The 12908-nt window shown below is 48.5% G+C and overlaps 1 long non-coding RNA gene across 1 annotated transcript; it reads right to left on the bottom strand.

The window, feature by feature from the left end:
- Nucleotides 1–10575: 10575 nt before the first annotated feature.
- Nucleotides 10576–12631, bottom strand: LOC144173160 (uncharacterized). The gene is made up of 2 exons (XR_013323170.1): nt 12291–12631; nt 10576–12042 (listed from the first exon to the last, which is right to left on the bottom strand). It is a non-coding gene; the product is annotated as an uncharacterized LOC144173160 (long non-coding RNA).
- Between the last annotated feature and the right edge of the window lie 277 nt (nt 12632–12908).

Here is a 12908-nt window from a genome sequence, read left to right as displayed (position 1 = left end):
CAGTAAAAGTTTCTAATCGCAAGGAGATATTTCATGTTCTATTGCTTTTGAACTCTGTGCTGTGTAAAAAACTGTTTCGGCTAATTGCTTAAGTAAATATGCAGTGTCCCATATTTTGTTTGCAACACGACGCAGACCCAGCAGAGCCCAACTGCTAGAAAGCACATTCTCGGGTGGTGGTCATTAGCTTGAAAAAAAAAAGGGGGCACTGAAACTATTTTTTAAGCTTACAAGCCTAAAAAACAGTTTATGGAGCACATATACGAGGGAATGGTTCTTGTACAGCTTGACATTACCCTCTCCCGAGAGCACAGAGAAAGAAGAATTCTTGCTCCGTGCCCGAGAGTACTTAAAGGGGCACTGACACAAAATTTTGAAGGCGAGATAACTTCGGAGATAGATTGGTGGGAACACATATACATCATCTACAAAATATCAGCGGTGAATACAGCCCAGAGCATATTTAAAATCAATTTTAAAGTGTGCGAAACGCAACCGAGCAGCCAGCAGAGGACCACGCGCAATCGACATCCCGAGGATATTGTGTAAATAAACAACATCCAAACACGTCACGAGTTTGTGTTTGCCGCTTCCGCACTCCCGGCGTTTTTCGCCGGCTCGCCCGGCTCGCCGCTCCAATCGGAGGGCCGGAGGGCGGAGCTTCTGCTCTCGAGAACGAACGACCCGATCGTTGGCGGCGGGGGCGCCGTGATTCCGTCAGCTCATCGGGCAGCTTGGCCGCGACCAAAGTTCTACAGCGATTCCAGGCACTCTGTTTCTATTACTGTTTATTACCATTGAATACGAAAACGCGCCGGAGGCACGAAAAGCCCACTGAGCTAGCCGCACGGTCGCTGTGCAGGCGGCGGCCACGGCCGCGAAGTGGCCCAGGCCGGCGCAGGTAGCTCGAGTGATAGCTTGTTATCGCTGCACGAAATCGTCCCCAGGTCCCGACCATGGTGGCTTACATGAGAAAGGAGTTAATGATGCGATGGCTGGTTGCATTAAAAATTGTCATCTGCACCGCTTACGAGAGCGGCACTCGAATATCCACCGCAGTGCTAAGCCGAACACATCTGTAGGCGGACCTGTAGCCAGACCGGCCGGCTGCTCCCAGCGCGCGTCTTGCCACCCACCGTCTCGAGCGTCGCGCGTCGTTCTTTAGCCGCGGTAGCATTTGCACTCGCAGCGCCTGCGTCACATCCACGGTCGCTTTTTAATTAAGCGCCTCACGAGATCAGTTCGTGGGGGCATTCGCAGAAACTGCCGTCGATGCGGATTAGACAGTGCTACGGCGGCTCTGCTCTGTGATATCCCTCCGACGGTCACGTGGTCAGCTTTGTTCACACAAAATCCACAAAATCCATCGTTTCGCAGCACTCGCTGAAACCGAAACTGCGACTGGCCGCATTGAAAATGCCTCTAATTAAACAACCGTCGCACGCTGAAGCAAATGAGATTTCTACAGGTTATAAGTAGGTCACTAGCTACTTATCGCAACAAAAAAAACAAGATGCAAAATTTTTGTGTCAGTGCCCCTTTAATACCTTGTGCGGGAACTGGAGCCAAGGACACCTATGTGGACGTGAATGTCTCTGTTGGTGTTTGTGAATATTGCAGTACAGCTGAAAGCTGTGTGTATCGGAAGGCTTCAACAATAAAATGACTCCAATGAACGTACTTCTGCTTTGGTGTCAATGGGCAGCATGTGAGCATTGATTAGTGCTTCGATGTTGACATTTATGTTACTCAAAAACAGGCTTGATCAGGCACTGTAGCAAGTCTTTATGAAAAAACACGGGAAAGAAACTGGACAAAAAAGCTGTGAACACATGGATGATGGACACTGTTAATCACAGCACCTTTCCTTGTATTTCAGTACTGTTATTGTCGCTGTATTTTTCCCTAAAATATAAACCAACTCTCCCAGCTTCATACTTTCAGACAGAAAGCAAACGTGGTGTTTGTCAATGACAAGTGATTCTACCAAACTTCCGTGGCTGTGAAAAAATTCAGTGAGTAGCTCTACTTTCTCTGCGCAGTCTGTGGTGCGAAGTTCCTTTTCCAAACAAAACAGAAGGGTTTCTTGGCACAATACACGGACAAAATGCCAAATAAGCAAGTGATGCCTTCTAGCACTACACTGCAGTTCTGCAGGAAAGCCAAACCACCAAGTGATCTTTTTGCTTCAATGCAAAGCATTGCAGAGAAGACAAGAAAGATTCCTTTTTTGTTGACACCAAAGCTCTGCTGGAAAGCCAAAACGTGTGGCTTCTGTCACTGCTGATTAGCTGTAAGACAGGCATGTGAATGTATTGCAGTAAGGCATTTGTTGTGTAGATGTCCTTCATACCTAGATAAATATGAACCAGGCTGGCTGTGTAACAGAAACGTCAAGTGAGGTTACACCAAAATGTTTTATGTAAAATGTTAGAGTACGGTTTGTTATAAATAGCAATTAATGTTTTAATATGATTTTGACAGTAAAGTGGCCTGTTGGAAATCGCTGGCTAAAACTAAACAAAAGCAATGTTTCATACATCTGCAATTGTGTGAAATAGTAAAAGAATGGTTTGGGCCCTAAATTCGGCTGGGAATGTGTTTGTAGAGCGCAACAATAATAAATGCATGGGAAAAAAAGGTGAGCCTAGTTAAACAAAAGCAATGTTTCATACAGCTGCAATCGTGTGATATAGCAAAAGAATGGTTTGGGCCCTAAATTCAGCAGGCATGTTCCAGCTGGGAATGTGTTTGTAGAGCACAACAATAATAAAGGCATGGGAAAAAAGGTCGAGCTTAGTTGAGTTACCCCCAAAGTATTGGTAGACAGTTAGAATGCTTACAAAAATTTATATTCACTTGCCCTGGTTTTAAGTTTATTAATACCGAGCTGAATGTACCCCACACAACACCATTGAAGAATGTTACGCCTGCATGGACACAGCAGCGTTTAATTAAGGTATAACACAGTTTTATTTGAACAGAGGTAAATAAGAGAATATTGCATAATCAATCCATTTATACGTAAATTAGAAAAAGCAGGGTTTTTAAAGTGAAGCTCGGACGCATGCTAAATGAAAGGGACGAATGGCGAGTTGATGTTGTTACTAATCACAAATTTCAACTCAACCACCTTGCTGGAAACAAACCGCTTCCATGGAGGGAGTGTGTGTAATCGCAAGATTTTTTAGAGAAAAGTTTGTGAATGCACTGTATGGCCAGTGAGTGTCTTCAATTAGGCCAGAAGGTATTTTGACACCCCAGCCGAGGACTCTGAGTCATCAGCACTCTTTTCCGCTGTTTTGATGATCAAGGGCTTTTTGTTCAGGAACCACCCTCTCTTCTCCCTTTGGCCACCATCTTTCTTAGTCACTGCATTCATGTGCTTGCTGAGGGAGCTAGCAAACATGACCACCTATAGACAGGGTTACCCCAGGATCGCACAATTGCTGGAGAAGCTAAACAATGTTTTCAAGATCCCCAACTGAGCTTGCACTTTTTTTTTGCGAAAAAAAAAACAAAGACATCTAGACAGGCCTTTGAGAGCTGTCTGAAATCATAAAAGTGAGCCCCCTTTGCCTGCTGCGCCCCGGGGACCCTTTCCCCCCCGGGTGCTATGCTCCAGCCTTGCCCGATCGCTGAAGGCTGGAGCGCCCCACGGAAATGACGTCACCTGTTTTTTGTTATTATTACTTGGATTTGGTCGTCCTTGTTGATCGCCAAAACTATAGTACTATAGTTCCACCGGGCCCTAGCGCATCACCCACTTCACGCACGTATGTTGACGTCGACGGAAATCGCCAACTGATCAGCTGAAACAAGGCGGACACACAAACACATTCTGGAACTTAGTGGTGCCCGCAGTCATGGAGGAAACTTCTTTCCTCCATGCCTGCAGTGCATCGAGCCACAATCTCGAGATTCCGCCACGATTCCGCGCCGCCGCTTCTCGTAAAACAAACGCCGAGCATGCCAACGAACTCCCAGCCACAACATCGGCTCACGCTGCTTTTCGTAAAAAGCAAAATTTTGTGACGTTCGCCCGGTCTGTTTTTTTTTATATTTTTGTTATGACGTCACGGTCTTTTGTGGCTCCACCCATTAAAAGCGGATTTTATTATTTTATTTATGACGTCACATGTCTTCGTGGCTCCGCCCATTGATTGCGCAGCAGGATCAAGTGCTTCCCTATAAAGAATATTTGCGGGCAAATGTTGACATCCTGCGAAATGTATTTCAAGTCACTACCGTCAAATCTGAACAAAATAAGATAGGATGATGAACGAAGACGCACTTAAACACAACTTTACTTGCCACTTTTTAACGTTTTTTTATGTTTTTTTAACATAACCTTTTTTTATGTTAACCTTGATGTTATGACCGACTGCAGCTTCATGAACCCAAAGTGGGAGCAAAGCAAATTTCCGGGCTGCCTTGATACTGAGGGTACCGTCGAACGTCACTTGTAGGTTAAACGGCAAGGCACTCTGGCCACAAGCATATCGGGCCAGCAGGAGCGGAACCCTGATTGGTCGATTCTAAACACGCTGATTGGTTGGTTTACAAGCGGATGTGACGTCATTTTTTGATGGGAGAAAGACGCGCTGCTTTGACCTCCGACGTTTGCGGCATGTTTATTTTTCTTCGGCATGGCGGGTTCGTCGAGTGCTGCTCCCACCGATGAAGATCGTCGGCGCTGCTCTGACTGCGACAAGGTGTTTTCGCACCGAAAAGACATGCTTAAACACGAGAGAAAGGTGCACCACAAAGAGGGGACAAGCTCAAAAAGTCACATGAAGTGTGACAAGTGCGGTCACCGCGTTGCAACTTTTGATAACCTCGTCCACCATAGAGCGATGCACGATTTGGACGCTGAGATTGTGCAACTGGTCTTCGGCAGCGCTGAAGATAAGAAAACTTGGAGTAGTTTGCTTTTATTTCGCCTGCGTTAATCCGCTTCATCTAGTATTGTGCCCAGTGATTTAAGGCCTTTGCACACTCTTTAAAAGGTGGAAAGGAAATGATCAATTGTAACTAAACATACAAGGTTTAAATTACCTTGAATAGCTGTGAGCAGCGTTTATAAGTAAGAAACTGTAAATATGAGGGAAGAGATGTTCGTATTTAATTGAATGGATATTTGTGTTAGATAGAAACGATGACTTCATTGTTTTATTTGCGACTGTGTTACAAAATTTGGTTAGGCTTCAACGTAGGCCTATCAAGTATCAAGTCCACGCTCAGCGACGTTGCAATTAATGCAGGGCGGTATCTTTTCTGCTGTTAGCTAAACTGAATCAAATTAAATGTAAATGTGAGCCGACGTATATTCGTCACCGTGTAAAATCAACCTCCGCTTGCTTCATGTCGTGACTGTTCCAAATTACTAGGCCTAACGTATTAGCATTGTAACGTTCGCAAGTGGCAGTTGCGCGCATTCACCATATTACAACAATATTGCGACGCGGAGTCGTGGTTCTGGCGAGTTGGTACATCACTGCAAGGGTTTAAAAGCGCCGCAAAGGCGGCGGACCGAAACGGAAGACGCATAGCGCACGGTGTGTCTTTGTGTTTCGGTCCGCCGTCTTGGCGGCGCTAAAAAAAAAATCTTGGTATCAAGGCAACGCGACATAATAGAGAGTTTTAGCATAGCGTTATCGTGTTTGCGGCAGTCGACTGCGCATGCGCGAGAGTTAACGTGAACGGTAACTTACCGGCACAGGCTTTACCGTCGCCAGCGAGCTTCCTGAGCAGACGAAGTGTACCGTCGCGTATTGAATACAGCAAATGCAGTGCGCTCGGCGCTTTATGCTTGGTACAGCCTATGAAAGTAATCTTACTTGATGGTGTTTATCACGTCTTCGGGTCTTCCCATGGTGAGGCTGCAGTAGTAGTAGTAGTAGAAAACTTTATTATAAAGTCAGGCTATCTAGCTCTCAGAGGGTGGTGCCCTTAGTCCAGGGCCCCATTTGCTGCTGCGATCCGTCTTGCCCGGTCGATCAGTCGGCGCTGGTCGTCCAAGGCTGAGCTGGAAAGAGCGGCTTCCCATCCGGAGGGTGAGGGGCTGCAGTGTTATGCTGCATCTGGCGGTGTGCCAGAACACTTTTCTCTTAGCAGAGCCTGCCTGCTTCAGAGAGCGCGTCTCCCAGGTGGCGGATAGGGAGGCTCCTACCAAGGAGGTGGGCTAGTATTAGCAGATTTCAATCAGCACAACATACTACATTTAAAAAACTCAGCCTGCACATTCCTGTTTGGTAAAAGATGGCAGTATCATTAGGAATAAATGTGTTGTTGTAATTATGGTATGCACTACAGTTGCATTCAAATTGCATGTCATCCCGCGCTGGTAATCTTTGGACTGAAAACTGGACTGGGTGGTTCATCTAGGTTGGCCCAAGCATGCATGTTGCAACTCAAGCCCATGCCTCTGCTTGGTAGGAGTGGTGCTTGCACCCGCGGACCAACAGGTGACGGGACAATGAAAGCTAGTGCCCTGTATTCTGCCACAGAAATCGGTGTTCTATATCATGCTTATGTGCGCGCATGCCGTCAACTTAGCCTGTTTCGGAGCTGAAAATGTTGCTCTGGACTGCCTGTATGTTTTCTTGCACCCCTCATCCAGTGCCCGTTTCCCCGGGATGGTGCATACCCAACCCTGCCTGAGCCCGTTAAGCTCCAGAGGACTTCCACCCTGGGCCACGGCCCACAATGGCCCACCCGGTGCTGCAGCCCCGTCCACTCACGCTTCGGTAGCAAGCTGCCATGGGTTCTTTTTGGATAGCCGAGGCGGGGGGGGGGGGGGATTCGGTGCTTCTACAATTGATCACGGCTAAACTAGCAGTGCTAGAAGAGGCCAACTGTGGGGACAGATACTCCTGTACAACAGAAAATGCCTGCTTTTGCTTACGCTGTCTAATCTTAAAAAAAAAGCAACACCTGGGCCATGAAGCACAGCATAGTGGAGGGCTACGGACTAATTTAGACAACCTGGGGCTATTTAATGTGCACCGTAATCCTGACACAACGGCACCATCGTATTTTGCCTATTTATTCCCCGCAATTACAGCCTGGCTGTCCTCAGTTACATGCTGCAACCCTCCTTAGCTTGTCATGCTGCCAAAGCATGCTACAAAAGAACTCGTGGCCTGCTCAGTTTGACGTTTGGGTTTCACTACCGTTGACGGATGTGAAGGCTCGCTTACAGCCTCTGTACATTTTTTTTTTCGCTTGCTAGGAGTAGACAACATTCACAAGCACTAAAAAAATTTCAGTGCCTTGGAATGTCGCCACTTTTGCCTGCAGTTGGATGTGCACTACCCCCGCCCCCTCCCCAAACATGTGCTAGGCTTTTTTGCGAGCTGAGAACAAACTCGTTTATTACCTGTCAGTATGGTCACTCATGCTGTATGTGTTTCATTTTTCTGTATTCAGCAAGTTCCTGTTGTCATGAAGATGCTCCATCCCCATTGCCTGCTGCGCCTGTTACTGGGCAAGTCACTGGTGCTCCAAGAACTTTCATTTTGAGCTGTGAATGCAACACTGAGGCAGCTGAAGACATGTTGAGAAATGTGTCGCCTGGGCTGCAGTTGGTGTTTCCCTTATTGCTAGAGATGTGCTCTAATAGGAGTGTTGCCACACTACCTTGGCAATGGGGCCTACTCTGTATTTATACGAATTCAAATAAACATGTTTTAGTTATCTGGAAAGTTGTCGCATGGAAATGCGAAGAAGGCATCGGCTCACTACTAAGTTCTTTTTTAACCATATATGCAAACATTTAGTGCGACTCTCTGCCATAAATAAGTTTTTTTTATGCCCCTGCTACACTAGGTTTTGAAATGCCATTCGGCTCAAATAACATTCGAGCCAAATAAGCACCAAAAGAGACATTTGAAATTTCAAATGCCATTTCTAGCACTCGCACGCAGTGTCTTCGATCGGAAATAAAAGATAAAATAATTCCGTACGTAAAACAAACAAAATATTTGCTTGTGGAACTTTGTTCACTGCTGATTTACTTAAAATATGAAACGAACATATTTAATACTCTCAAAACCAGTGGGTCAGACGAAAAAAAATTCACCCCACCTCCCCGAAGGGAATCGTGGGGAAATGCGAATGCACATGTCGAACACGTATTTCGGGGTCTTCGGCTCGGCGTTGGCGTTTCGCAGCGGCTTCCCGAGCACGGAGTTCGGCGTCGGCAGCTCGCTTCAAGCGCTTGCGTTCGGCATCACGCGCTCTTCGCTTCGCAGCCTTGTCTTCCGCTTCTTCTTCTCCTCCGGTTGAAGATGACGTTGAAGCCACTACAGTGACGTCACCTCCAGCGAGAGGTGTAATGCTCGAACTGGATTGTATTACACTTCTTGCTCGAGGTACCGTTGCCGGCAGACATTTCGTTTATATATACTTGCGACCGAGCGAACGGGAGAGTGGGGCGAGCGTCGAGAGGAGAAGCACCGAAGCACCGCGCCTACCCTCGCCTACACTCTCCCACACACGCGGGAGCTCCGGCGAGCTCCCGCGATGCGAGCGCCCTCACACGCCCGAGCGCGCTCCCCCTCTCCACTCACTCGCCGCTGATCCGCCCGCACCACCTGCTCCGGTTGCTAGGGGAGAGGAGGAGCGCGCGCGCTCCCAGCTGTTGTTATGGGAGAGGGGGTGAGAGCGGAGAGATAACACCTGCGGGCGCGTGGACGCCGCACGGCGCCTGACATGGCTCGACTAAGAAATGCATTCGCATTTAAAAAAAACTACGCAAGGCAGCCGCCACATTAGAGTAAAAACTGGTGCCTCTTCTAATTTTACATCGTTTTACTGCCTTAGACTGCTCCTAAATTTGATCGTTGTATTATTGTACGAAAACGGAACGGGGCGACAACAGTGCCACTACAGCACGGCGAGCAATTGGAAATCTTTCAAATACCATCGAAATTGTAGCGTAGCACGGCGGATGCTGAATGACATTCGAAGCACCCCATTTGGTTCAAATAACATTCGGACCCTAATGTAGCCGGGGTATTAAACCATGTAGCAAACATTTAGTGGCACTCTGCCATTACTAATTTTGTAAGGTGGACTTCTCCAAAGTTTCATACAAAGTGGGACTTTTAGCTCCTATTTCCGACTCTATAAACGTACTTCAGTGCAAACGCTAGGGGGTACGGCAAGTTTGATAACATGCATTTCGAGAACACAGCGACGTCGCAGGCGAAGCACGTGGTCGGTCAACATGTTTTTACAACAGAATGGTGCCTTCTATACACATACTTCCACGCAAAACTGACTAAATTTGTGTACAATTTATAAATTTTTAAGGCCACGTTAGAAATATAGTTATACGTAGCCACTAGAGTACAAAACCATACACGTAGGCCTATACGAGCTCGTCCATTGTTACCTCGGCGTTCAGTATGTAGACGTCCCGCATACGCTTCAGGGTGGCCGTTAGCTTCCTGTTCAGCAAGCGACGAGTGGAACTCGCGCTTGCCGACTGGAAGCAACGAGGCAACACCGTGAAGACGTACACGGCAGGGGCCACCTCGCGCTGCAGCTGGGTCACCAGGGCCGGCAACACAAATAGGGCGACATTTGATGTCCATCCCGCCTTGACACACAAACAAAATAGTGCGAGTGTTTCTTCTGTACACATCTTGATGCTGTCACATATCCGCTGCGGATCTGCGCCGGTCCGGTCTAGATCGTTCGCCCCCCCCCCCCCCCCCCCCAACATAGAGAACGGCGAAATCTGCCGGCCGGCAACGCAAGCGCGACACGGCTTCGGACAGCCGGGGTGCGTTGTGGCCACGGAAGCTAAATGTACATGTCTCCACAAACGGCAACAAGCGCAGCCGCAACCTGCACATGAATTTGAGTTGGCTGTCGCCAACTAAAACTCCGCGTAATGACATCACTCGAACCTGGCTGCTTGGCGTTGCACAGAGGATGAACCACAGAACAGAGAACCGTCCTCTGAACTCACGCCTCACGCTGCCAAATGACTGCCCTGGCGAGAAAAAAAAATTTAACGTCACACCCGGTTAATGTGTGTGTGTGTGACGTCATTTTAACGGACCAATCAGGGTTCCGCTCCTGCTGGCCCGATATGCTTGTCTCTGGCCCCCTTTGTTTGCCTTGAAAAAAAAAAGAAAAGCCGGTGAAACCCTCATTTCAAAAAAAAAAAAAAAAACGAGGTTTTGCCAAGATTCGAACCATTGACTTTCAAAACAAAACGCCAGCACACAAGCGTGCAACCACTCGACGACGCCAGGAGGCGACGCGGGTGCCAAGAATTTGGTACCCTAACAGAGGCTGCCAACGAATATTGACGAGTGATTTGCTTTGGTCGTGTTTGAGAAATTTCAGCCCTGGTAACGCTTGTTTCTTACGCACCCATTGTAGAAACTTTCGTATCATCATCGCAGTTGCACCGATGACATCATCACCATCGGTGCCGATGATCACGCGGGTGGCTAGTGTTGTGTCGTGGGCGACGGCGAGCGGCCTCGGCAGCGACGGGAGCGAAGGCCGGCCGCCGGGCCCACCCACAAGCCCAAGAAGAAAGAGTGCGGACTGCTCGTACCAAGACCAGAACCCAAAGAGAGCGTTTATTGTTCAACAAGACGGCACCGAGACGCATACGCACGTGACCCGTCACGTGCGTCCACAGCAACGACATCTAGTTACAATTCATACAACCAAGCGCACACAGTGAGCGGGCGCTCCACTAGAGGGCGCCACTACACCACATCATCTCCCCGTGCAAAAGAAGTTCGCACACTCTGCGAAATACATACAGCATCTTAAATGCACACTCCACATCATTCTCCCGTGCTTTGAAGAATGTCTGCATCTTCCTTTCACTTGACTCACACAACAGGCTATCAGTCGCTCACGACAGTTCTATAAGTCCCAAAAAAAAAAAAACCCGTCCAAAAAAACATTTTCGCTCACGACAGTTCTATAAAGTCCCAAAAAAAAAAACCCGTCCAAAACACTTTCAATGATGATATACGATTCAACACAGACATGCCACGTCCAACATGACGCAAAGCATGAACCGTACGTATACCCCCTACCGCACATATTCGCGAAGCCACTGCGGCTGCTTAGTCTTACGGCGCGGACGCGTAGACGTTGAACTTGCATTATTTGACGATCCAGACGCCCCCTCATTTTACCTTGTTTTGTCTACATGGTTATTTGGATCTATTTGTTCACTATTTTCTTCCTGACATTCTAATGGTTCCCGAGGGACAACGGATTCAGACCTTGCACTGGTAGAAACCTCCGACAGATCAGGGTCTGTCTGAACCCTGGGGCTTGTCCCTTCTGACAACTGTAGACTAGGGGACTGACTGTCACAAATGTCCAAGTTAGACAAAGAGTACAAAAACTCTTTATGCCTCGACGAGAGTTCAACATTTTCAAAGGAATACGGTGCCGAGCCAATCTCAATTCCTTTCGGAACGACTGTGAGTTTCGAAGCGTTCCAGATCTTTCCATCACTGAGCTTAAAGGTGAAAGGTGCAACCTGAGCTTGCACTGTCAACGGCTTACTATACTTCAGAAATCCTTGCTTACGGAATTTTACCTTCACGACATCTCCCACCTTTATGCGGGTCGGCTGCGCACCTTTCCTTCTGTCAAAGTACTGTTTAGCTTTATGCTGCTTCGTGAAGACCTGATTCCGAACATGAGGCAGGAAATTGTCCGATTCTGCTGCCCTTTTACGTATCCATGTCGTTCAACAAGCGTATTTGTGGACGCAGCGAAGAGCCGGTCCAGCTGCTCCAAAAGTTGGTCGAATTTCGAAATGGCCGGAGCCGAGGATGCGGTCACACTACAGTCGGTCGCGGAGTCGGTCACGATAGGGCTGGTTACATGAGCGTCGGTCACGTTACTGGCGGCGTCCCTCCTTGCTTCGTCCTGCTCCGCCTCAGCAAAATACCTTCGTTGCCCCTCCCTACCCAAAACACTGACGAGCGCCGACGCGCGTCGTCCGTCATTCCAGTCGCTGCCGCCAGCCGCCTCGAGATGGGCCTGAAACAATTTTTTCCAGTTATGCCACGGAATCGGAGGCGGCCCCGGCAATTCGAGGAAAACGGGCAGGTTATCGAAGAGGCCCATGCTGCCAAGCAGGAAGGAGAGAGATGCAGGAGCAGAAGCAGAAGAACGAAGTAGGGCGAGGCCTAAACGACGGTTCGACAAGCGTCAGCACAAAGAACGCTAGGCCTCGCGACGCCAGACGCGCCGGACAGTCACACTCGAGCGAGGTCAAACGCACTCACGTTTTCATTCTGCCGGACCCGTCGACGATGTCGTCGCAGCAGAAGAAAAGCATCCCATCCTCGTCGCCAAAAAGATGTTGTGTCGTGGGCGACGGCGAGCGGCCTCGGCAGCGACGGGAGCGAAGGCCGGCCGCCGGGCCCACCCACAAGCCCAAGAAGAAAGAGTGCGGCCTGCTTGTACCAAGACCAGAACCCAAAGAGAGCGTTTATTGTTCAACAAGACGGCACCGAGACGCATACGCACGTGACCCGTCACGTGCGTCCACAGCAACGACATCTAGTTACAATTCATACAACCAAGCGCACACAGTGAGCGGGCGCTCCACTAGAGGGCGCCACTACACCACAGCTAGCTCCAGGTGCTTCTTCCTTCTCATAATCGCCATTAAAGGGACACTGAAGTGAATTTGTCAAGCTCCCGTTTTTGCTTGCACTGCATAGACTGGCTCGAATTAGCACACTTTTCATCGTTTATCCGGTTGACAAATCGGTAATTATTTTACAAAGCGCGAAAGAAGAAAAACTACCATGCGCGGTTTGCGGCGGCCGCACGAACTAAGCTGTGACGTTGAGAGGAGGGGGCACCGTGATTGGACGATGCCGAAGGTTAGCAATCAA

Source organism: Haemaphysalis longicornis, unplaced genomic scaffold (genome assembly GCF_048455015.1).
Source record: "Haemaphysalis longicornis isolate Haplotype H1 unplaced genomic scaffold, Haemaphysalis longicornis Haplotype H1 scaffold_3, whole genome shotgun sequence".
NCBI classification, from domain to species: Eukaryota; Metazoa; Arthropoda; class Arachnida; order Ixodida; family Ixodidae; genus Haemaphysalis; species Haemaphysalis longicornis.
This window is presented reverse-complemented; position numbering and strand designations above follow the sequence as displayed.